The sequence below is a fragment of the Anguilla anguilla genome, chromosome 9 (assembly GCF_013347855.1).
Source record: "Anguilla anguilla isolate fAngAng1 chromosome 9, fAngAng1.pri, whole genome shotgun sequence".
NCBI classification, from domain to species: Eukaryota; Metazoa; Chordata; class Actinopteri; order Anguilliformes; family Anguillidae; genus Anguilla; species Anguilla anguilla.
The window spans coordinates 14,902,800-14,924,033 of NC_049209.1; the positions used below are offsets into that span (position 1 = coordinate 14,902,800).

Here is a 21,234-nt window from a genome sequence, read left to right on the forward strand (position 1 = left end):
TTCTGTTGTTTATATGCAGGAAAGTGATTATGATCTGATGATGTACAGGGACGTCATAGTGATGGAGAATTACACACAGAACACCCAAGGGGCCAAGACTGGGCTTCATTTATGAAGCTAATTTCCTGGTGTTGTTGAGCGATGTTGCTCTCTTGCACCAGCAGGGTTGGCTCCGGTATAGGTTTTTCAACCAACCATTTCAGTATAAGTCGATGGTACCAATTGAAGTCAAAATACCAAGTTAGTAATTTTTCCCCACAAGAACATGTAGTCACGCTCGTTTTTCTACGTCTCAACATGCGCAGATTTGTTACGTTATTGTGTCAGTTATTAACTATTTTAATATTCTGTGAACCAATCCGGGACAGTTTGTGTCACTGCACAGTCACTGCGCATCACTTGGAGGTGGGCTTTATCTCACACTTAGTGGATGACCCGAACGTGGGCCAGACTGCATGGCCATATAAGGGTCCCCCCTTTCCCTTTTGCACAGTATCTGGCTCCAATTTGCATAACATGGCTGCACAAAAACTGCACTCCTCCTGCTTCAAAACACTTTTTGCAAGCCCATGGAAAGTCAATGGGTGACATCACAGTCACTCAGCCCATATTTGTTTTACAGTCTATGAGTACACCAAGCAGTAGTAAAACGAAGGCTATTCGCCACCCCATTTAAAACTGAATAAGAGCTTAATGGGGAGACTTTCTGGATAGTCTGTTCGCAATACCGCTCAGGTCATGCCCTCTTCCTTCCTCCAAGATGCATCTTGATTTCCCACTTTCCGTTGTCTGCTTAGAAAAGCTGGCCACGCAAGCATCTGTGGGTCCTCAGTGTGGGTTGAGCATGAGAGCTAAAAACCTTGGTTACACAACATACAGCATTTGCTAATGGACAAGATTTCATCTACGCTAATAGAGCTGAGCACTTAAAAGGAATAGTTTATTCTCAATACCACATAGCATTGTATATATTACTAAGACATCCCTGTTTAAAAATTGAGACATTAGGTACGTAAATGGTAGTTTGATCAAACTATATATATTTTCTTCCGTATTTGCTGACCTATTTACTTATAATGCTGGAGTGCGCCTGCCCACCTCTTACAAAGCTACTCTTAATAAGTGGAAGAGTATCTTACAGCAATCAGAAGTGGACATTTGAACCTGAACCGGGTTCATTGACTTGATTGCTTGAGCTGCTCCAATTAAAATGAGCTCTGTAATGAAGCAGTGATAAAGCAATAAAAAAGGGGGTAGAATGCAAGCTTTGCATTACTGAGGTGGCTCACCACAAATACATCCGCTAATTCCAGCACCAAAAGAGAATGAGACACACAGAGAACTAGTCTGACGTGCCACTGGACTGAAGAAGCCAATCCACTTTCACGGAATTCATTAGTGAGCTTATAATTGATGCTACAGTTTCACCAGCTCTTAGAGATTCCAAAATGTCTCATAATTTTTTGTTTCTTCATGTAAATGGAAAAGTGGTTGCATTGAAGAATAATGGCTGATAATTCAATCATGTTTGCATTGATTGGTTTAGCCAGCGTAATAGTGCATATTAATCAATCTTAAATGTGAATACACTCAGTTCTTACAATATCTTTATTTACCAGCATTGATTGTCTCATAACACAGTGAAGAACTGGTTGGTTCTTGGTCTTCTTATGCAAATAATCATTAGAAATCCCAGGTCCATAAGACCGCAGAACATATAGCCCAGCTGGTACACAGGTTACATCTCACTGTACATCAGTATGACTCCTCACACAAATATTTTAAATATGTGAGTTTGAAAACTTTTTCTTATTTTGGCTGCTGTGTGCATATCTCATTACAAGACCAGACTGGAAACCATATCCAGCTCTGAACATCTTCTAGGCTCTGTGTCTAAATATACTATAAACACAGTATATAGTATGCCCTAAACAAGCTCTAAACATACTATAGAGCCTCTGAAAAATTTGACCACTAAGGAATCTGCTATTCACCTGAATTCACCACACCCTTAACTGTGGGTTCACTGAAGATCCTTAGCATTGGGCTATTGTCATAGTGGTCCTTTTACTCCCAAATCGTGGTGTCACCTACATCAGCAAATTGTGACATCCTGGAAGTGCTGGTGTTAAACATCACTAAAGCCAGTGAAACCAAAGCTTTAAGTTTATCAAAGAGCAATGAGCCACTGTCCTTAACTTTGAGGAACAAACATGAGCAGGTCGGTTTAACTGTGAAAATTTTTATCTGACGGGTGGACAGGACAGAAGAGCGCACTGCAAATTTAATGGGTTTCTTTTTGAAGACACAGAATTTAGTCACGTTTATTCTGATGTCGCTAAGAAGACAAGTAATAACATAAATTAAAAAATGTAGAACAATCCTGGTATTTATAAAAAATAGATAGACGTATAGTATACATAAAATATCAAATACCACTATTTATGAGGAAGCCAAAGAAAAAAAAAAACGTCAAACAAGCTACAGAAAGTGGTGCATGGTACAGGTTGTAATTCATGGACCTGCTCACTTTTATGCTTATCCTATCCATCTGTAAAACAACAGGCTACGCCATCTTGGCTCAACGGGCCCAGCCGCGCAAACACCCTCATCTTCATACCAACGCTGACATGTCATAGCATGGATCAATTGGCAAAACACAAAACCACAAACACGTCTAGAAACCGAAGAGTGCAGCTAGCTCACACCCCCTCACTAAGCATGAGACTAAACCTATTTAGACACTCATATCTTGAGCAACTCACATAGACTGTGTTCTTACATACAACCGATTTATACACATACACATGCTTTGCTCAAGGGTACAACAGCAGCACTCCGGTTGAGAATCAGATCTATGTCGTTTAAGTTACACACCCAACTACCAAACTTTTATGTTAAACTGCAACTCTGTAGGACAGTAATTGCAAGGAGGAGTTTATGCCTCCTGCAACAACCAGAACCCCTGAAACAACATGCTATAATGCATATAAGCGGGCATAGACTGGTGCTTCCTTGTCAATCAAAAAATTTTTTCAAAAAGAGCTTTTCCCAGTCTTTTTGTTGCAAAAAGCATTTAACCTAAGAATCAAGGCTCTTTTTGCTGAAGATTGTGCAACGGAACATGAAGTCATACGAATTGTTAGTTTTTTCTTTTTTTTTTGTTGCTCTCCTCCTGAGGAGGTTTAGGAGTCCATAACAAAGGCAGCATTCCACATTCCAGTTCAGACAAAATGCACCAAAAGTAGAACACTTTGAAATGAAGGGTGGTGCGAGGTTTTTTCCATGTGCTAAATCCAACCCTAAAACCTGGATTAAATTCAGTCTGGGTTGAAGAATTTATATCAGTGACTCTGCTAAGTGAACCGACTGTGAATGTAACCTTTGGCCACTTGGAATACAGGTTCATGGCTCGAGCATCAGCTTGTTAATTCCTTATGTGACAAATAGCAGGCTATTGATATAAGAAAAGCGTTCCAGTTCCAGTTTACAAATTGGGAAATACACTCAAACAGGAAATTTAGAACACAGGTTTCTGACACAGAAAAATGGTTTCTTCCCCTTTCCACGAATGAAGCAAGGCTGCTGAATCCTCCTACTTCTAAAGCAACAGAGTAAATGAATTAAGCTTTTGAACCAGAAATAGTTATAGCTTTTATTTTGAGTCTGACAAAAACAAGTAAGAACACAAATGGTCACAGCTCCTATACACAAATATATATGTGAGATAGGCAAACCAGACTTTCCTTGTGACAAAAACGACTGCCTTATTAAATGTATGAATGGTAAAATCAGGAGATATGTTGGCCATGAGATGCCAATGCGTTAGCTCACGCACAACCTGTTTACTTGGCCTTGCTGTCACCATCACGAGGTTGCAGTCATGACATTGCAGTCTTCCAAAAAGCCTTACTGTGGGAGGGAGAGGTGGGACCAGTTTGTTGCTAGGATAATGCCCCTCCTACAACTGCAAACACTGTTGGTGACTGCTTAAATGCTGCTATGCTGTCATAAAAATTGCTCTTAATCCCTTGGCCCACAAAAGCAGACACACACACACACGCACGCGCACGCACACACACACACACACACACACACAGAGGCAGTCATCACATTTTATATATGCACACACGTACACACACACACACACACACACACACACAGGTGTTGATTTTACTAATGTGTTTGTGAGGGCAAAGCATAAAGAAATGTTAGAGCCACTCCTCTCCGTTTTGCCTCAGAGTGCCTGCTCATTAGGCTCTGCACTGATCAGTAAGGCATTTAAAAAGACTTAGTCAACCATTACGTGGGAAAACCTGCTGATCCTGAATCCAGGTTGAGGTTGTTCAACCTGCTCAGAGAGCCTCTCCGAAAGAGAGGCTTCTGTTAGCAGCAAGATGTTTTCAGAAGCTTTACAGGGTAAATCCCCACAGGAGACGCCTTTAATTTTTATGTCAAATTTTCCATTGCAAACTTTCCTACTACAGAAACTGGCTACACTAGTCTAGATGGGTTAATAAACAGAGACTGGCAACCAAAAAGCATAACCGCTAAATTAGTTTTTTTGCTGATGTATGCTAGATTTTTTTTGTACTCCAAAAAAAAGCATTGTAGAGTTCCTGTTTATTGCCTCAAATGACCCTAGGCACCTAACATACCTCTGCAAATGATTAATTATAGATATACAATGTGTAAGATAAAGAGAAAGTCACAGTGTTACACTGGGTCAGTGGCACACAAGTGAGGTGGATATGAGTTAAAACAGCACACCAGCATAAATGCTCCCATTGTTATTAAGTTCTACACGACAAATTACAAAGCACAAAGGATAAAGTACAACTCAAAACAAAATAAAAAGTAGCATAAAGCTTGAAATTCATTCAACCACAAACCAACCTTTAAATAGCCAATAATTAATCCATTAATGAATACATATCAGTTAGGCCTAATGTGTAGATTGCAACTGCATCTGAATGCACAGCTAACTTCAACATTCCTGTACCAGATTTGTCCCTCATCGAAAAAAATATTTCAGAAATTTGTGGAATCAAATTCTGCGCATTACCTGTTAACACTCTGCTGTTGGCTTTCATTTTGCTGATCAATCCACAATAACAAGGAATACCAAGCGAAATACCTGCATAAATGAATTAAACAACAAGGAATAAAGTCTCAAACACCTGCATCGATGAATAAAACAACAAAAAATAACATCTCAAATACCGGCATCAATGAATTTAAACAACAAGCAACAACATCTCAAATACCTCCATCAATTAATTGAACAACAAGGAATGACATCTCAAACACCAGCATCGATAAATAAAACAACTAGGGATAACATCTCAAATACCTGCATCGACGAATAAAACAAGTAATAACAACTCAAATACCTGCATCGATGTATAAAATTGAAAGGCCCTACTTTGTTTTCAGCCTAAAGCGGCCTTTAGCGAGGACGCACGCGGACAGTACAATGGCAGACCCAGCACTAGCGTGCAATGTGTGGAAGGGAGGGAGACGGGAATGAAAAGGCGAAGAGGAGGGCCACCGCACTGGCACAGGGAGCATAAACGGCCCTCTGTCTGCTGTCCCGCTGTGGTTTTTGTGCGCCTCCGCACAGCCCGCACTGAGCTCTGACGGAGCTCATCTGCAGCTGTGCGGGGAGATGCCCCCTGGGCAGGCCCAGGGCCGCCGCCTAAGACCTGGGGCGATTGCGAAAGGCTGCGGTGCGGGGCGTCTGCGGCGCACGCGGGGCCACGAGGGCAACCCGCAGCACCGAGCGCTGCCGTCCCTGGCGACAATAACAAGCCTTTCAGCCAAAGAGAGGCTTAGCGGACTAACTCTGTTGGCGAGCAACCTCTCTGCATGGGAGGGGTCGGCTGGTAAGGAGGCGTGGCTTCTCCCGCACCCCTTAGGCGGGAGGCTGCGGAATACAGCGAGGAGGACGGTGGGAGTTTGGTCAATATTTACAGAGCGGCCAGTGACCGTGCTGCCTTTTCACCGTGACCGTTTCATTATGACAAAAAGAGGAACCGGGCTGGCAAACACGCCCAATGATGCTGGAGATAATAAACCTGACAGTCGCCAGAAAAAAGCACCTCCCCACCAACACCAACAGGGAAGAAAAGCATTGATTTGCATGGCTCAGACAAAAAGAGCTTTTATGCTGCAAGAATCTAAGAATAAGAGATTCTGTGTCAAATGCAAAACACACTATAGGCTATGGATGCCCACAGCACTGAGGCATAGAATTCATGGCTATGATCTCTTATTTCCAATAATGGAATCAGCCTGCTACCTCCACAAAGAAAAAATAAATATGGCCTTGTTCCATTCCAATTTATCTTATGTTTCCCACTTACATTTTTCTCGCAAAATCATGCTAGAAGCCGAAAATTTATCAAAAAGCCAAAGGCTGCCTAGTAGGCTACCTAGTGTCACATTTTTCATCCTCTTAGACATATTAGTTAAGAAAATATTTGGTGCAAGTGCTCGAATATAGAGATCCAGAGAAAACCAATAAAGAGCCAAAGCAGGAACAAAAAGCTACAAAACTACTTGTGGTAAGAAAGACACCAACATACAGTAAAGCAAAATGATTCAGATATGCCATGTGAAGGGTGGTCATTGGGAAGCCACCATGGCTATCTGGTAAGCAAAACATGACCCCTCTTCTATCAAAAAGAAACCTTCATGACATTATGACCTGAAGCCAGGGGAAAGCAAAACAAACCTGGGGCACTGTTTGTCACCTTCCATCATTGACTCTGGATCCGATCATAGTGCTGCTGATGCTGATAGAGCCAATACTAAGCCAGGGCGGGAGGTGGGACACTGCCCTTTTTTGCATGTTCAAATACCCCCACGTCCTTAAGCAAACAGTGAATGCAACAGGAGTGGCTGTTGCTAGGGAACACGGTTTTGGAAGAGCGCGCTTAGAACACCTTCATTGATAATGGTTCTGTATTTGCTGCTTTGAACAAACAGTGGTGGGCACTCTCATTCAAAACAGTGGCCTCAGAGATGGGGCAGGCTGATTTTCAGTGACGTTCAGGTGGTAAACTGAATCTGCCAGCCACTGTAATGATGGACTAATGAACAGCTAGTTCAATGCTCTCCTTGGAAACTGTTGACATGAGCAGAGCTCATTAGGCCACAGGACCTCAATGTTATCAAAATAGACTAGAGAAGAACACCTACAAGTAAAAAAAAAAAAAACATTAATTCCTCTTTGCCTCAACAAGCTCAGCACTTCATTTTAATCACTTCAAGAGATGAACATGACAAGTGAAACAGCTGTGATTCCCACATACAGGCACTCAATCCAATTTTTGGATTGTTGACAATCTTTCAGTAAACCATATCTAATGGGCATCATCTGGAAATAAGAAGAAATGAATAATAATATCTATTAGAAAATGAATCTCTCAGTTGCTTAGAGAGTACTGCAGAATAATCTGCTCTGATCACTTCAAGAGATGAACATGACAGCTGAAACAGTTGTGATTCCTGCATGCAGACATTTAATCCAAAAGCCAGTTTTTGGATTTTTGACAATCTTTCTGTAAACACACAATATCTAATGGGCATCATCCCAGAAATAATCAGAAATGAATAATAATGTTTGTCAGAAATCTCCTCGGAAAATGAATCTCAGTTGCTGAGAGAGTACTACAGAATAGTCTGCTCTGATCAGTTAAAGTGGCGCCTACTGGATACTTGGGTTTAGCCTACTGGAATCATATGTCTAAGAATAAAAAATGAAAGAACAATGGCGACTGACTTCACTTTCAAAAGAAGGGCCACAAGCAAGACTAATGCCTGATTTATTCCTCGTTGCACGACCCTTTTGACAAATGTCGCATGACAAAAATCGGAAACACTTTCCAGGAGGCAGGTGTGGATCAGTTACGACTGTCAGAAGACTTCACAAGTTCTGGAAAAAGGTGGATAAATGAGACCAAAATTCACTTGTATCAGAGTGATGGCAAGAGCAAAGTATGGAGGCCAGTAGGAACTGCCCAAGATCCAAAGCACCTCCCATCATCTGTGAGACATGGTGTTGAGGGGTGCTGTGGTTTCGGCATTTATGGCTGCTACAGATACTGGCTCACCTGTTTTCACTTATGATGTAACTGCACCAACATCAGCAGAATAAATTCTGGAGTGTACTGAAGCATCTTATCTGTTCAAGATCAACCAAATGCCCCACATTCATTGTATAGGGGTCTTCCTTGGCTTAGCAGGCTCTTTGTGATTTCTGACCTCACCAGGGCTTTCTTTCTTTTTAGTGATGTTCCAAACATTTGTTTTTGGTTGGCGTATGGTTTGGCCTATGTCTCTGACCTTGACTCTCAATGACACAACTCTGGTCCTCATGTTGACAAATGCCAATAACAAACTCCAAAGACACTACAAAGGCTAGAATAAACATTATGAAGCCCTGGAATGGGGGACTATTTATAGTAATATCTGCATGGTGAAACCAAAATGTATAGAAAGGCCCTTAAATAAAAGCTTAAAATGTGCACTTTAACCACATGTGAATTGTTTGATTACAAATATAAAATTGTGGAGTACAAAGCCAAATAAAAAATATATATGTCCTTGTCCCAAACATGATGGCGCTCACTGTATATTGCCATTCACATGACCCAGTGACTTGTGTTGCTAAACTGCGAGATTTATAACACAACCCAAGTTGAAAGGAAAACAGCTGCAATGAATACACGCTGCATTTTTTTCTTTACCCTCCAAATGTTAATTTTCTCGCTCAAATATCTTTTTTTTTTTTTTTGTAACATTCGAATATCGAACCATCATTTGACGGCCCTACTGCCCACCACATAAACGTTACCGATAGCACCCGCACAAACCAGGTTCCAGCAGCAGAAAATAGGGACAGGGAAATAGACATGGTAACAGCATGCTATGGCCTACCAGTTAGGGTTCAACAGCCTATCTGCAGCTGGAGTATATAAACCAACACCAGTGTTACGGAAAAACAAAACTTCTAATTTTAGCCGGAGTTCTTGTAATCGGACTTAAGAATCTGACACACAGTTTACCGCCATAAATAAATGGTATCATGAGAATATCATCTTGTTTATCTTCGGCAGATGCAGATGGGAAGCAGATTTATAAGACTCTGTGTATTTAGCGTTAGCAGTTAAACTGCACCCTTGCTTAACCCCTTCATGTAGATGCCAAATCTGGCCAATCTTTGCCAATTTTGGGGGTGTTCTATTTAAGGCTTTATAACTCCAGATGTGAGCATCACAGAGACTTGGAAAATGGCTTTTTACCTGAATTTTGTAGAAAAAACTGAGAATGTGTGTCCTGAGCTAGAACTGTTACTGCCACGCCCACACCCATCCCACCCCCAGAGTCAGAGTCCCAGTGTACAGCAGTTTAAGGCGTTCTGAGATCTGGGCTCCCAGGGCAGTCATGTCTAGACGCTGGGTGGAGGAACGCAGCAGGCCCATCAAGAGCTCATTAAGTCAGCCCCAGCCCGAGGGAAGAGCTGGCCAAGGCGCTGCCTTTTTCAACATGGGGGGGGGGTGGGGGGGGGGGGTGTGTGTGCACGTGTGCATGGGTGTGTGCATATTTGTGTGCGAACATGTGTGCTCGTGTGTGTGTGCATGTGTGTTTGTGTGTGTGCATGCATGTGTATGTATGTCCGTGTGTGTATGTGTGTGTGCGAGTTTATATTTGTGAGTGTACATGTGTGCTTATGTGTGTGTGTGTGTGTGTGTGTGTATGCGTGTGTGTGTGTGTGTGCAGGCATGTGTGTGTGTGCATATTTGAGTGCACATGCACGTATGTGTAAGAAAGATGGAGCAGCAGATTTGGGTTTGGGTTTTGAGCGGACCAACACGTTTAAACTCAATGAGGAAAGATTGATGCAGAAAGGCAACAGGAGGGAGCATGCAGAGTCGGAGAGCCGTAGCAGGGACAGCCTCGCGAGGGGCGGTGCTATCACAGCAGGAAATAACACGGTGCCCAAGGGCTTCTGCCTGCCGCCCCCTCCCCAGGCATTTCCGTGTGATGAGAGATTACACGTTCAGAGACTCTGGTTATTCCACAGAACGGCAGAACATGACCCATAGCCACACTTCACATTTAACTGCCTGAAGTCCATTAAGCCAGACCATCCATTCAGCTGCTAACGGCTGCAAGAGCATTCCTGCTTTTAAAATCACCGCTAAAATGGCTGGAAAAAAGTAAACAGGTCAACCTCAATCTATCAGTCTATCTAAAGGTTTTCTCATTTCCACAGAATATTCTGTCCTAATGGTGTCTGTGGTCTGGAGACTGTTGATAAATGGCTACCATTTGAAATATGTCTGAAAGAGCAGAGATAATATGTATTATGCAAAAGCCACAGGGTGGTAGGTACTGCAGCCATTTACAGTATGTATAATAGATAATTAAAATATATATATTTATCAGTATGAAGTTACAGCCAGCAAATTAGGTAGGCTATACTTTGTGCTTTCAATTTAAATTCCTTAATTTTGGAGTAATATTCTGTATTTCATCAGAAAAATATATTGTATAATGAATACTTTTTCTCAGGTGAAGCACAAGGAATTTTTCTGAAAGTGGAGTAAAGGGCAAGCTAAACTCTGGCATCTATGCCAGGCCCAGTCCTGTTTACACTGCAGCTTCTTCAGCCAGACTTTTCACCGTTCCGTAGCTGCATAACTCTCAAAGGTTGTGAAGGAAGGTGTGACCTGATAGCCCACATAAATTGTGCAAGACAGCACTTTATTACTGCAACAGTCCGGGAGAACAGAGGACACGCAGGCATACATGTGCTGTTAATGCTCACGCATGCCCGTTTTCACCCACGACAGGGCATTGAAATGGGCCCAGACCAATGAAACGCCACCTCAAGCATGTGCACAGGACTGGGGACGGGTTGGGGGGTGCTGGGGGTTTGCTGGGTGAGGCCCTCACTGAACCGAGAGGCGACTGGGGGCAGTAAGGACTCGAGTGATTCAAACGGCAGAGGCCCAGGCCTGATTGGAAAAGGGGCAGGGAAGCGTGTCCTTCAGGCCCATATCAAACCAGGGCCCGGCCCTTTGAGCGCATGCCAAGCATAGCACCGGCACCGCCGCTCCCTTGTCACACAGAGGAGGCGGTGGTTCTTTGGGGAATGCGGGCAGCCGTCCTTCCTGCACTTTGCTGAACTGAGCACCTGGCTGCTTCCACACAGAAACTGGCCCCCCGGACTGCTCTGCATCCCTCCCTTCATTATCACAACCGCTTGTTTTCAGCCACAGAGCCCATGCTCCTGCTCTGTGTTCCGCCCGTTATAATGAACTGGCAGTGAGGCGGCGATGTGCCTTCATGCCTCGCAGCCATAAGGTTGTAGGTTTGATTCTCAAACCTAGGGTCTTAAGATTTCCAGTCTTGAAGCAGGCACTACCACTGCGCAAGCTGCCCTGGATAAGAGCACAACAGCAGAAACAATCAGAAAAAATACTGGATAAAAAAAATCATTTTCATGAAAAAGAGAAATTGCCAACGCGTGTCAAAAGCCTGTTTGTGGAGGAGCATGGTTGGCAGGTGTCGTGCTCCGTGGAAACAGAGTGACCGCTATGGAAATGCGATGCAAATGGGTTCGAACCGGCAGCCAACTCCAGTCGGGAATCCGAGGGCACGCCACTGGTCTAGACAGAAAGAGAACTATGCTAACACGCTCTCCTTTAAACTGAAGTCATCCCACGCGGTCAGCCCCGCGCAGTCTTCTTCCCAGGCCGCCTCCATAGCCCCATTGTGAGGGTAGTTAACGGCGGGCGGGCGGAGCGCTGCCCGGTTCGCGGGGGCTTTGTTTGGGCCCCTCCGGCTGCCTCAGCGTCCATCTGTCCTGGTTGCGAGAGCGATCCACACAGGGGTCTTTGTGCTGAGGAGAAAGGCTCACACAGCAGACCTCAGCCCCGAGGACCAGCGCTCGCAGTGCCCTGAAGGACCCCTTTTCTCTGCTTACATTAATAATTTACGTGTGGAAGGGAGGGAGGGAGGAAGGGAGGGAGGGAGGGAGGAGAGAGAGAGAGGGAGGAGAGAGAGAGAGAGAGAGAGAGAGAGAGTGTGATGCTCTGGGGCTTTGGGGCTGTCACTGAGCAGAAGCACGGAGAGTTCCACATAGGGCCTGTACCACGGTGCTTGTGGAGTGTGGAGAGCACAAAGTAGGAGGACGAATCTGGTTCACCCCAATAACAGAACCCGGTGAACTTGGCCACAAGAGAGAGTCTGACCTCAATCAGCATTCCGTACGTCTACTGTGGCGAGAATCAACGGCCGTTGGATTTGCAAGGGGCCCCTGAACGACGAGGGAAATCGGAGGTGCGAGCGAGAGGAAACGCAAGCAAAGAATGTGGGGGAGGACGAGGCTGCCCTCATGCTACCAGTCCGACGGGTTTCCATCTTGCTGATGCATCGCTGCCGTGCCCTCGCGCATAAACAGTCTCACAAAAGCGCCTTTCCAAACTCCCGCCCTGACAGCCTGACATTTTCACGTGGTTAAGAAAAGCCAGCTGAGCACATACACAGAACGCAAAGAATATTTAGCCTGTCCTCCTCTGTGCTGAAGTGCCTTTCGGTTCAATGTCGGTGAAAAAAAAACCTGCTGCAAAGGGGAAAAAAATCTGTAACAAGCAGCCCAACCCTTGAAACCACAAGCTCTGTGAGATACCAAGGTCCTACTCAACATTTTGGGAGGCCAAACTGAGTCCAGTGAATACTCCCCCCCCTGCCACCACCTCCCTCCCCCCCTCCCCGCCTCCCAACACCTGCCCCCCAACAGCCCACAGGGTGGCCTAATGATCTGCTTTACAGCAGCAGCCTGCTGACTGTTGACTTTGAGAGGACCTAACCTCATGCTCCAGCTTGTAAATCTCCACCCCTCTCACCCCAAAATGGGGCCAAATGATAAAAAACTATGTCAAGTTTCAGAACGCAACTTCAGAATGCATGCTGGTAGTGTTGATGGAAGTACAAGGTAGATACAGTAGCATTAGTCCAAAATACAGTAGCGTTTTTCTTCCACAGATTGTTTTCAGGTTGTTTATCAATGCAAATATCCCCATTTATAACATTAAGAAATCATCCACATTCCCTGGGCATGAGGGTAATGTGTTATGAAAACCTCCCTTGTGGCCTGGCTCATATTGTTTTCTGCACGTACTCTGCGTTTAACGTGGGTTTTGACAACATGCCAAGCTCGAATCCAAGCCTAAATTTGCCAGTGTCCTGGTTGGGGGGTACTCGGAGAGCGTGAATGGGCTGGGGGCACACCCTTCTCTGGTTACGAACAAAACTGTTGCTGATAGGCCGGGCTGGCCTGAGACAAGAAGCCGAAGGCTACAAATGCCTATTCTGTAGAACAGGTCTGAATGGGCCAGGAGGGTTTTCAAAGTACAAAATGATACCTTTTATTCTTCAACACACAGGAAAAAATATGTATTATGCATTTAAGCAGGACGCTTCATGCTTCCTTCTTTAATACGTTTGACCAGGCACTGCATGCCAGTGGCAGAAAGCAATTTGAGTGAGCCCTGGCGCCGAAGCCATTTGAAGTGGTAACTTGCCTCAGCAGGCAAACAGAGTGTATTGTGAACAGTACAGCTCAATCCAGTGATGGAACATACAGTACATTCATGGAATGCTGGATGTGGAAGCTAGTTTCCTTCCTAAAACCGGCGGGGTAGGAGTCAGATTTTAAAGTGAAAGCCACACGTTCGAAAAATGGAGCAGTAAGTGATGGGTAGGCGGTTGAGGCAGTTTTACATGAGAAGTGCCAGTGAGTTTGCAAACAGAGAGAAGCACAGAAAACCAGAGAGACATATAGCGGGGGGCTTTTATTAAGAAACAGGAAATGTGCTTTCATCTGCGGCTAAGAGCGCAACCAAACACAATTTAACCCTGTTTTAGGCCCTAGTGCTTTTCTATAAGCTAAAACATGGCCTAGTCGTTTAAGCTACCTGAATCCTATGGAGAATCCCTCCATGGTCCCGAGCACAACAGGATGAGCCACATTCATTCTCCATTCCTGTGCTGAAGTCCTGATAAGGATGCCTCATTTTCAACTATTTCTGGCACAACAGTGCAAATTATAATGTTGCTGTAAGAAAAAAAACAACGCATCTCCCTTTACAGGGGTCAAATAAGGGAAAACATTTTACTTGGTAATGAATCATTTGTGTAAATCTTTATTATTGCTTTCGTGCACGTCAACTCAACTCTGCTTGAACTTACACGGATTACTGTACAACGGGCCACCCAAAAGAAAAAAATCTATTTGGGAAAAGGTACCCAGTAACTTTAAGATGTAGAATGCCAGGTAGGCTTGGCCAATAGACTTGCGAAACATGGTTCCCACCCTTGCTTTGAAAGTCTAGTGAGAACAACGAGAAACATGCTTTCCCAGTCCATAACAACCCAAGATATGAATTTTAATTTTCAGCTGAGCTTCTACTGTCAATTTGGGGCACGCAAGGGGTTCATATTGTTTCACCTAACATTAAAATTAAAACAATTGGGGATAAAATACCACTGCTGCTTAAAATAGAAAATACAGCATAATGAAGCATGCTTTGCATGAATATAGTCTAACCGCCTACGAGGTTTCCATTTTGTTTACCATGTTTATTTGCGCTATACTACATTCAGCACCTCAAGTCTTAAAACAGGTATGAAACAAACCCTCATAACAACATATGACATCAAAAACAAAACTTCATAGGTTGTTTTCTGACAGACAATTGAAGCGCTGGTTGCCCGGTAATGCTAATTAATATTTTAAACAAATTTATTTTTATACAAGTACTCCGAAGCAATCATCTTCCTTCAGAAACTCATTTGACAAGCTAAATCCTTCTGTCAGCATTTCAGTTCTAAACAGTCAAATAAGCCTATTTTATTTCAGACAGAGATGCTTAGATTACTAACCTCAGAGAAGTATGACTTTCATTTGAGTCTCCATGACAGGACCATTTGAAAAAAAAGGTGTGGAACCTGTCTTCACAAACAGGCGAAAAAAATCCAAACAGAAACAGAAGCAATTAAAGAAATGACTGGAGAAAATAATTCCACACTGCATCTGGAAAAAACAGAATATTCCAAGCGTGGAAACTGCTCCTCGCCCCTTCCTCTTGCCAAGGAGTTAAACGAAACTAAAATGAAAAGAAAAAAAAAGATGAAGCAATGGCTGCTGGTGGAAATAAAAAAAAGGAGAAGTGCGGTGCAGCAACTTGTTCTTCTCGCAATGAGTCATGGAACAGCCAACCACTGGCAGGGGAGCACAGAACACAAGTCTCACAGCTAGCCAATCAGCGGCAGAGCCTGACTTGGCATGCAAATCCCTTCAGGTGAATGCTTGTTGGGGTGGAGATTGGCTGGGGACACAGGTGGGGGAGGGGAAAGCAGGCCTAACTAAGCGGCAGGCAGGCAACACCTGGACTGAGTCACGGGCAACGCTCTGGAGAAGCAGCAACAGGGCTCAGCTGTAACTTCAACTGCTGCTCATTCGCTACACACATGATCATTAAAAGACAGCTGGATTGGGCAGTTTAAAGATTCTGCCTGACGACATCACATGGTGAGAGAAAGTCAGCATGACAGAAAAAAAGGTTTATGGAACAACCTCAGTAAGGTTGTTTATTGTACTGTAATTTTCAGGAACACTGTACATACTCCTGCCTTTCTGTATCCACCAGGATTCGCTGCCTGCCGACCGAGATCAGATGCAACAGACAGTTTGAAAAAAAAGCTGTCAACTAATCAGGGTTTCTGTTAGAAGCTTCTAGAGTATGTCACTTCGATTGTTACATGTTTCTGGGCGGAGACTAGACTTTCAGTGAAATGCGTGACTCAAAACACAAGCGGGCGTTTATCTTCAGGTCCACATTCATGGACACAACCTTTTCTCACAAGGCCTTCCTCTGTGCTAGCTACCGCTGTTCGCTGGGCGATGTAAGCAGCTGCGTTTAAACCTCAAGAGGCCCAGGCAGCTAATTAACATCAGACGTAGTGGCAATATTCCCTCTCGTATGCAGAAAACCAGCGTTTAACAAACTTCTTTACCTGAAGCAGTCCAGACGACGACCGGGGTAGTGGGAGTTTACAGGCCAAGGTTTACTACATCTCACAACCCCGTTCTGAGAAAGGCTGTCCAACTCAAACACGTCCGCTCACCTGACAAAGGCCCTTTCCCATTCCAAACAGAACAACCTCAATTCAGGCTTTAAACAAAGCAAATAAAAGGCTATCTGTCATTTGCATCTCCAAATGCATTCCTTCTGTTTGACATCTGCAGGACAGCGTGCCCCAATCAGAGTGGTTTCACGGCTTTCAGACCCCCTGTAAACAATAAGCTGGGTGGGTCAAATGATAAGCAAGCAAACACTTCTTTTGTAAGCAAATTGCTCCTTGCTTATTCAAAGCATCTATTCAGTCAATCTGTCACAGCAGATGGGCTAACCAGCGGTGGTGACAGAGGGAGAGGGTTTAGTGCAAGAGCCCTGAGGGTACGTAGTTAAGTACTCGGCTAATCAAAGATGTTCATCAATAATGAGCATTACTGCACTGGAGCCACACTGTAACTTATGAGCGCCAATGATTACTATTAAGACACTCACTGCATGTGCGTATTACTGTTACAGCGATTACTGGCTCGCATATGCAATATAATCAGCTGTTCACAATTTCTGATGGTACTTAATAGCCGATATTCTGTTCTTAATAATAATGATGGCATGAAGGATGTGATGATTCAAGCAAGATCAGACAAAAACAAGCAATCCTGAAGCGATTGCATTGTGTTATTAAGTTAGCAGTTCTTCTGAGCTCCAGGAGATGATGATGTGTTACGTCAATCTCTGATACCAAACCCTGGACACCAGGTCCATTAAGAATCAGAGATCAGTTTTCTGCATCGTGTAAATGAAGAGCTCACCCAGACAAAAATAATCGATTGCAGACAGGCCCACCAGAAACTCCTCGTCTTGGCCCTTGCTGTGGATGTAGCACACAACTGAATCAAAACAGCCAGTAACAAATATTATTCTATTCAGCTACATTTATTAATATGATCCTTTAAAACTGTCTACAGACTTGTGCATGTCACATTTTATAAATCATCAAGAAAGATGGCAAAAAGATAAACATGATTACTTTTCGCTATCATGCGTCACAATTACAACATCTTTTAAATCATTGAAGTATTGTAGGGGGTAAAAAAAAAATCAAAGTTCTAAACTCTTAAATTCCAAATACGTGACAGTATAAATAGCAGTCCTGATACATAGCAGCATGTGTCAATCCATGTTTTACAAAGTGCATTCTGGTGTATTGAGTGAAACTTGCCTGGAGGTGTTACTCAATGAGTACACTGGTATGCTTCCAGTAAGACCTGCCTTTTTGATATTAAAATATTAATTGGGCAAAAATGTGAACTTATCCATTATTACTGGTTAATAAACAAATCAATCCCAGTTTATTTCAAAAGAGACATCAAACTGATATATTTACAATATATGATGACATGGCTAAGTTAAATGATCTAACTTGTACTGTGTTTGTAGCAGATATGAAAAGGTTAACGTTTTCACATAATTAAAGCATCTCACTAAAACCAATCCAAGTCCAATAAAAAACAAATCCTACAATGTTAGCCTACAGTATATTTCATCTTCATTTTTCCCAGCTCTGCAGACCACTGACTTCCTCTCTGTCATAAGACGACGGTCAGTCTGACTTCCATTTAAAGGCCTCCAACAGACGCCCGGCCATCGCATCAACGTCTCTGATGCACTTATTAATGGACACAAAAGATTAAAGTTATGCTCCAATTTGTACCAGGGCAGATGCCAAAGACATCATTCTCTCATTGATCTCACAGCAGCCTGAGGGGTAGAATAACAAACAGAAGACGCAGGACTCCCAAGAAAGTACAGGCGCCCGTCCTTACATCAACCCTCATTTTCTTCAACTAGGGGCCCTAGTTCATTCAGGAAAACAGAAAAAGGCTCTATCTTCTACATGAAAGCAGGGTAGGAAATGTACAACACTGTATTCAAGACCAATTCTGTGTGCTCGTCTGTATCAGATATAACTTAAATCATGACCACCTCTGGTTATTTCTCAATTCTTGTTTCTTGAAAAGAACTGTTTTTTCAGCTCACAGCGAGGCAAGGAAAATGTAAGCAGGGGGACCATTTATGCCATTTGTGCAATCGCTGATTAATGAATATTTTCCTGATATTGCAGCTGATAAACTACAGTTTACAATATATGATTACATGGCTAAAGGCTGCTAAAATTTTACAGCAAGAAAAATCAATTTGATGCAACATTAAAATGAGTTTAAAAGAGGAAGACACCTGCTTGAAGTCAGAGAGATGCAGACAATGCAGACTGCCTTAACAGTATACACTATACAGAATTCTGTCAACTTAATGCAAACAAGCACACATACACACAGGCACACGCACATGGGAACAAGCATACATACACACACCCACACAAACACAAACCACACACATGCGCACAAACAAGCACACATACACAGACACACACAAACAAAGCACACAGAGACACTCACCCACACACTCAAACACATGAAAAAGCACACACACACACATGCGCAAACAAGCACACAGACACAGTCAGACGCACACACTCACACACACACACACACGTACACCTTCCTGCATGTTTCCCCTGAACTGCGAAACTGCAGAGAGCTATGGCCCGGGAGCGCTCAAAGCTGAATCATGTGACTCGCTCAGCACAGAGACACACCTTTCCTTTGCAGCCTAAAAATAAAGGTCGCTCAGTTTCACTCAGCACAGTCAGAGTCCAACCTAAACACACCAAAGCCACTAAAAGGACCCTTTTTCTGCAACGTATCCCATTTTAAGTGCAGATGCCACACTTTTGCTGCAAGGTGCTGACAGGGCTCATATTCTTCTTTACTGTAATCCTATCTGCACTTTCAATAAGAACTCACTATTTTCTCACTAACAGTCATGACCCCGTACTTCTGAGGACAACATACATTTAAGCCTCATAGCACATTTTGGGAATGCAACATTTATTTAAGCTGAAGCAGTACTTCACCTTAATAATGCTGTTCACCTCTGGCATTGTACCACGTACCCACAGCAGTCTGAGATACTTCATCACAGTTGTAGATGGAACCACTTCAAATGTGAATCTAAATCAAAATGCTTTAGTCCATATCGACTAAGACACAACTAAAAAAAATAATTAAAAAACAAATAAATATAATTTATTTGGATAAAAGTGCCATATAAATTCAGTCCATAATAAAGACAAAAAAAAAGTAAGAAAATGCAGCAATAAAAACAGAAACCTGGGGAGTCCCGCAGCAGTGGATGGAGGACAAAGCTCTGCTTGTGAGCGCGTTCCTGTCAGGTGATGACCGTTTTATGAGTCACTGGGTATTCAGGAAAGCCATGTGTTGCACAAACAGCAGCGCAGGGCAGGGGTAGCAGGCCAACGAGGCCCTCGATGCACAGACCTCTAGGACACGCACACACACATACACACAAACCCGCACACACTGGGCGGGTGGAGTGAAGAGGGGAGCATTAACTCTTTCCTGTCCATGTGCCCTCCAGACAGCCAATAAACATGAACTCTCAAAAGACGCTGCATTTAGTCCACAGTGTAATTTAGACCTATTTGTTTCTTATTAAAGTGAACAAATGTATAACCTCTACCCTAGCTCTGCACTCCAGGAATACATATCGTGTTCTAAAGGCTGACAAACAAAAGTACTGTGTTTGAGTAAGAATAAGTAATATTATTACTTTTATGAGTAATATTTAGTGACATCAAATGAATCATATTCAGAGGAACACATTTCTCTGCCACAGTTATCTAACCACGGTCACAGAGAGCCTACAAGCGAACCTTACCCCTCCCTATGAAATTAATTGCAAGACAATCAAATTAACAAGTTCATTCAAGCATGTCTGTAACTTTTCCAGACGTGTTGTTCATAGACAAGCAGGCAGTTGCATAAGCACAGTCACACACAGGGACAGTCACATAAAATTCGCTACACCAGCCAGGGTAATCAGAGTACAATTTCTGTGGACTGCCATTTATGGAGTGTAATTTGTAGACAACTGTACCCATGTCATGGAAACAAAGAAGCTAGCCAAAAGTAATAGTTGAGGTCCTATCAGCAATAAATGCTGTACACAGGTAACATATTGATGGTCGGATCAACCAACTATTGCTTTGACAAAAGAGGGACAATAACATAAAACTCGCACCACCAGCCGTGCTGGGAATAGGTCGTCTTTGTGTGATTTCTGTGGACTGTTATTTATGGTGTGTAATTTGTAGACAACTGTAGCCATGCCATGGATACAATGAAGCCAGCTACGAGTAATAAATGGTGTAGACAGATAACATACTTATGGCCCAATTAACCATCTATTGATGTGATTTTAAACTCATTTAACATAAAAACGGATCTGTATTTTTAATGTGAAATAACATCATTTAAAAAATAAAGTGGCAATGGATGAACTTCCTACCACCTACCTGACTTAATTAGACTTGTGGAGCATAACGCTGAGCAAACAACTCTTGGTTTTAAGTCAACAGCACTAAGTGAATCAAAAAGTAAAGCACTTAACTCAATTTCAGTCCGGATTACATCAAATGGTCCCGGCCAATTAACATGGCCACGGGGGCGGTGGAAAGCAGTAGCCTACTACAGCTAGCATTGGATACAAGGAATAGGGCCTACTTAGCATGCATGAATAATTGATTAACATGATTAAAGTTCCCTGATTAATTTAAATAAAGCCCTAGTAATAATTACTAATATTCCCTGTGTGCTTCATGGCAAAATCTCACAAGGATTAAAAGTCTTGATCACAATGGGCCTAGGTTCTGCAGGTTCTTTAAATCAGGATATTGTGTATCTGAGACACTAAACATGTATCACAGTGTTCTGATAAATGCACCCCAAATACCAGTACAAAAAAAAACAAATGGCACAAAGTGTTCCACCCAAACACTTTACCTGAGTCCCCCCACCGCCCCACCCCCACCCCCTCAGAGGACACTAGGGCGCAGATCCAACTTGCATGAATGATTCGCTATTTTGGTTTTTCTCATATTTAAGTAGGCCAACTTTTTAAAAAACTTTTTATTTCACTTCTGGGACCATAAAACTCTAAA

At 43.1% G+C, this 21,234-nt stretch overlaps 1 protein-coding gene across 5 annotated transcripts in view; it reads right to left on the reverse strand.

The window, feature by feature from the left end:
- Positions 1–21,234, reverse strand: part of elf1 (E74-like ETS transcription factor 1) — a 53,724-nt gene that overhangs the window by 24,856 nt on the left and 7,634 nt on the right. Inside the window, exons 1-2 of one of the 5 annotated variants that reach the window (XM_035433522.1) lie at positions 5,394–5,458; positions 5,066–5,137 (exon numbers count right to left, since the gene is read on the reverse strand). The exons of 1 other annotated variant lie outside the window; for it this stretch is intronic. The gene's annotated coding sequence lies outside the window, so the exon portion shown is untranslated. Of the gene's footprint in view, positions 1–5,065; positions 5,193–5,393; positions 5,459–14,958; positions 15,183–19,128; positions 19,238–21,234 lie in introns of those variants that run through there. 3 more of the 5 variants (XM_035433517.1, XM_035433523.1, XM_035433520.1) reach the window with 3 other exon arrangements.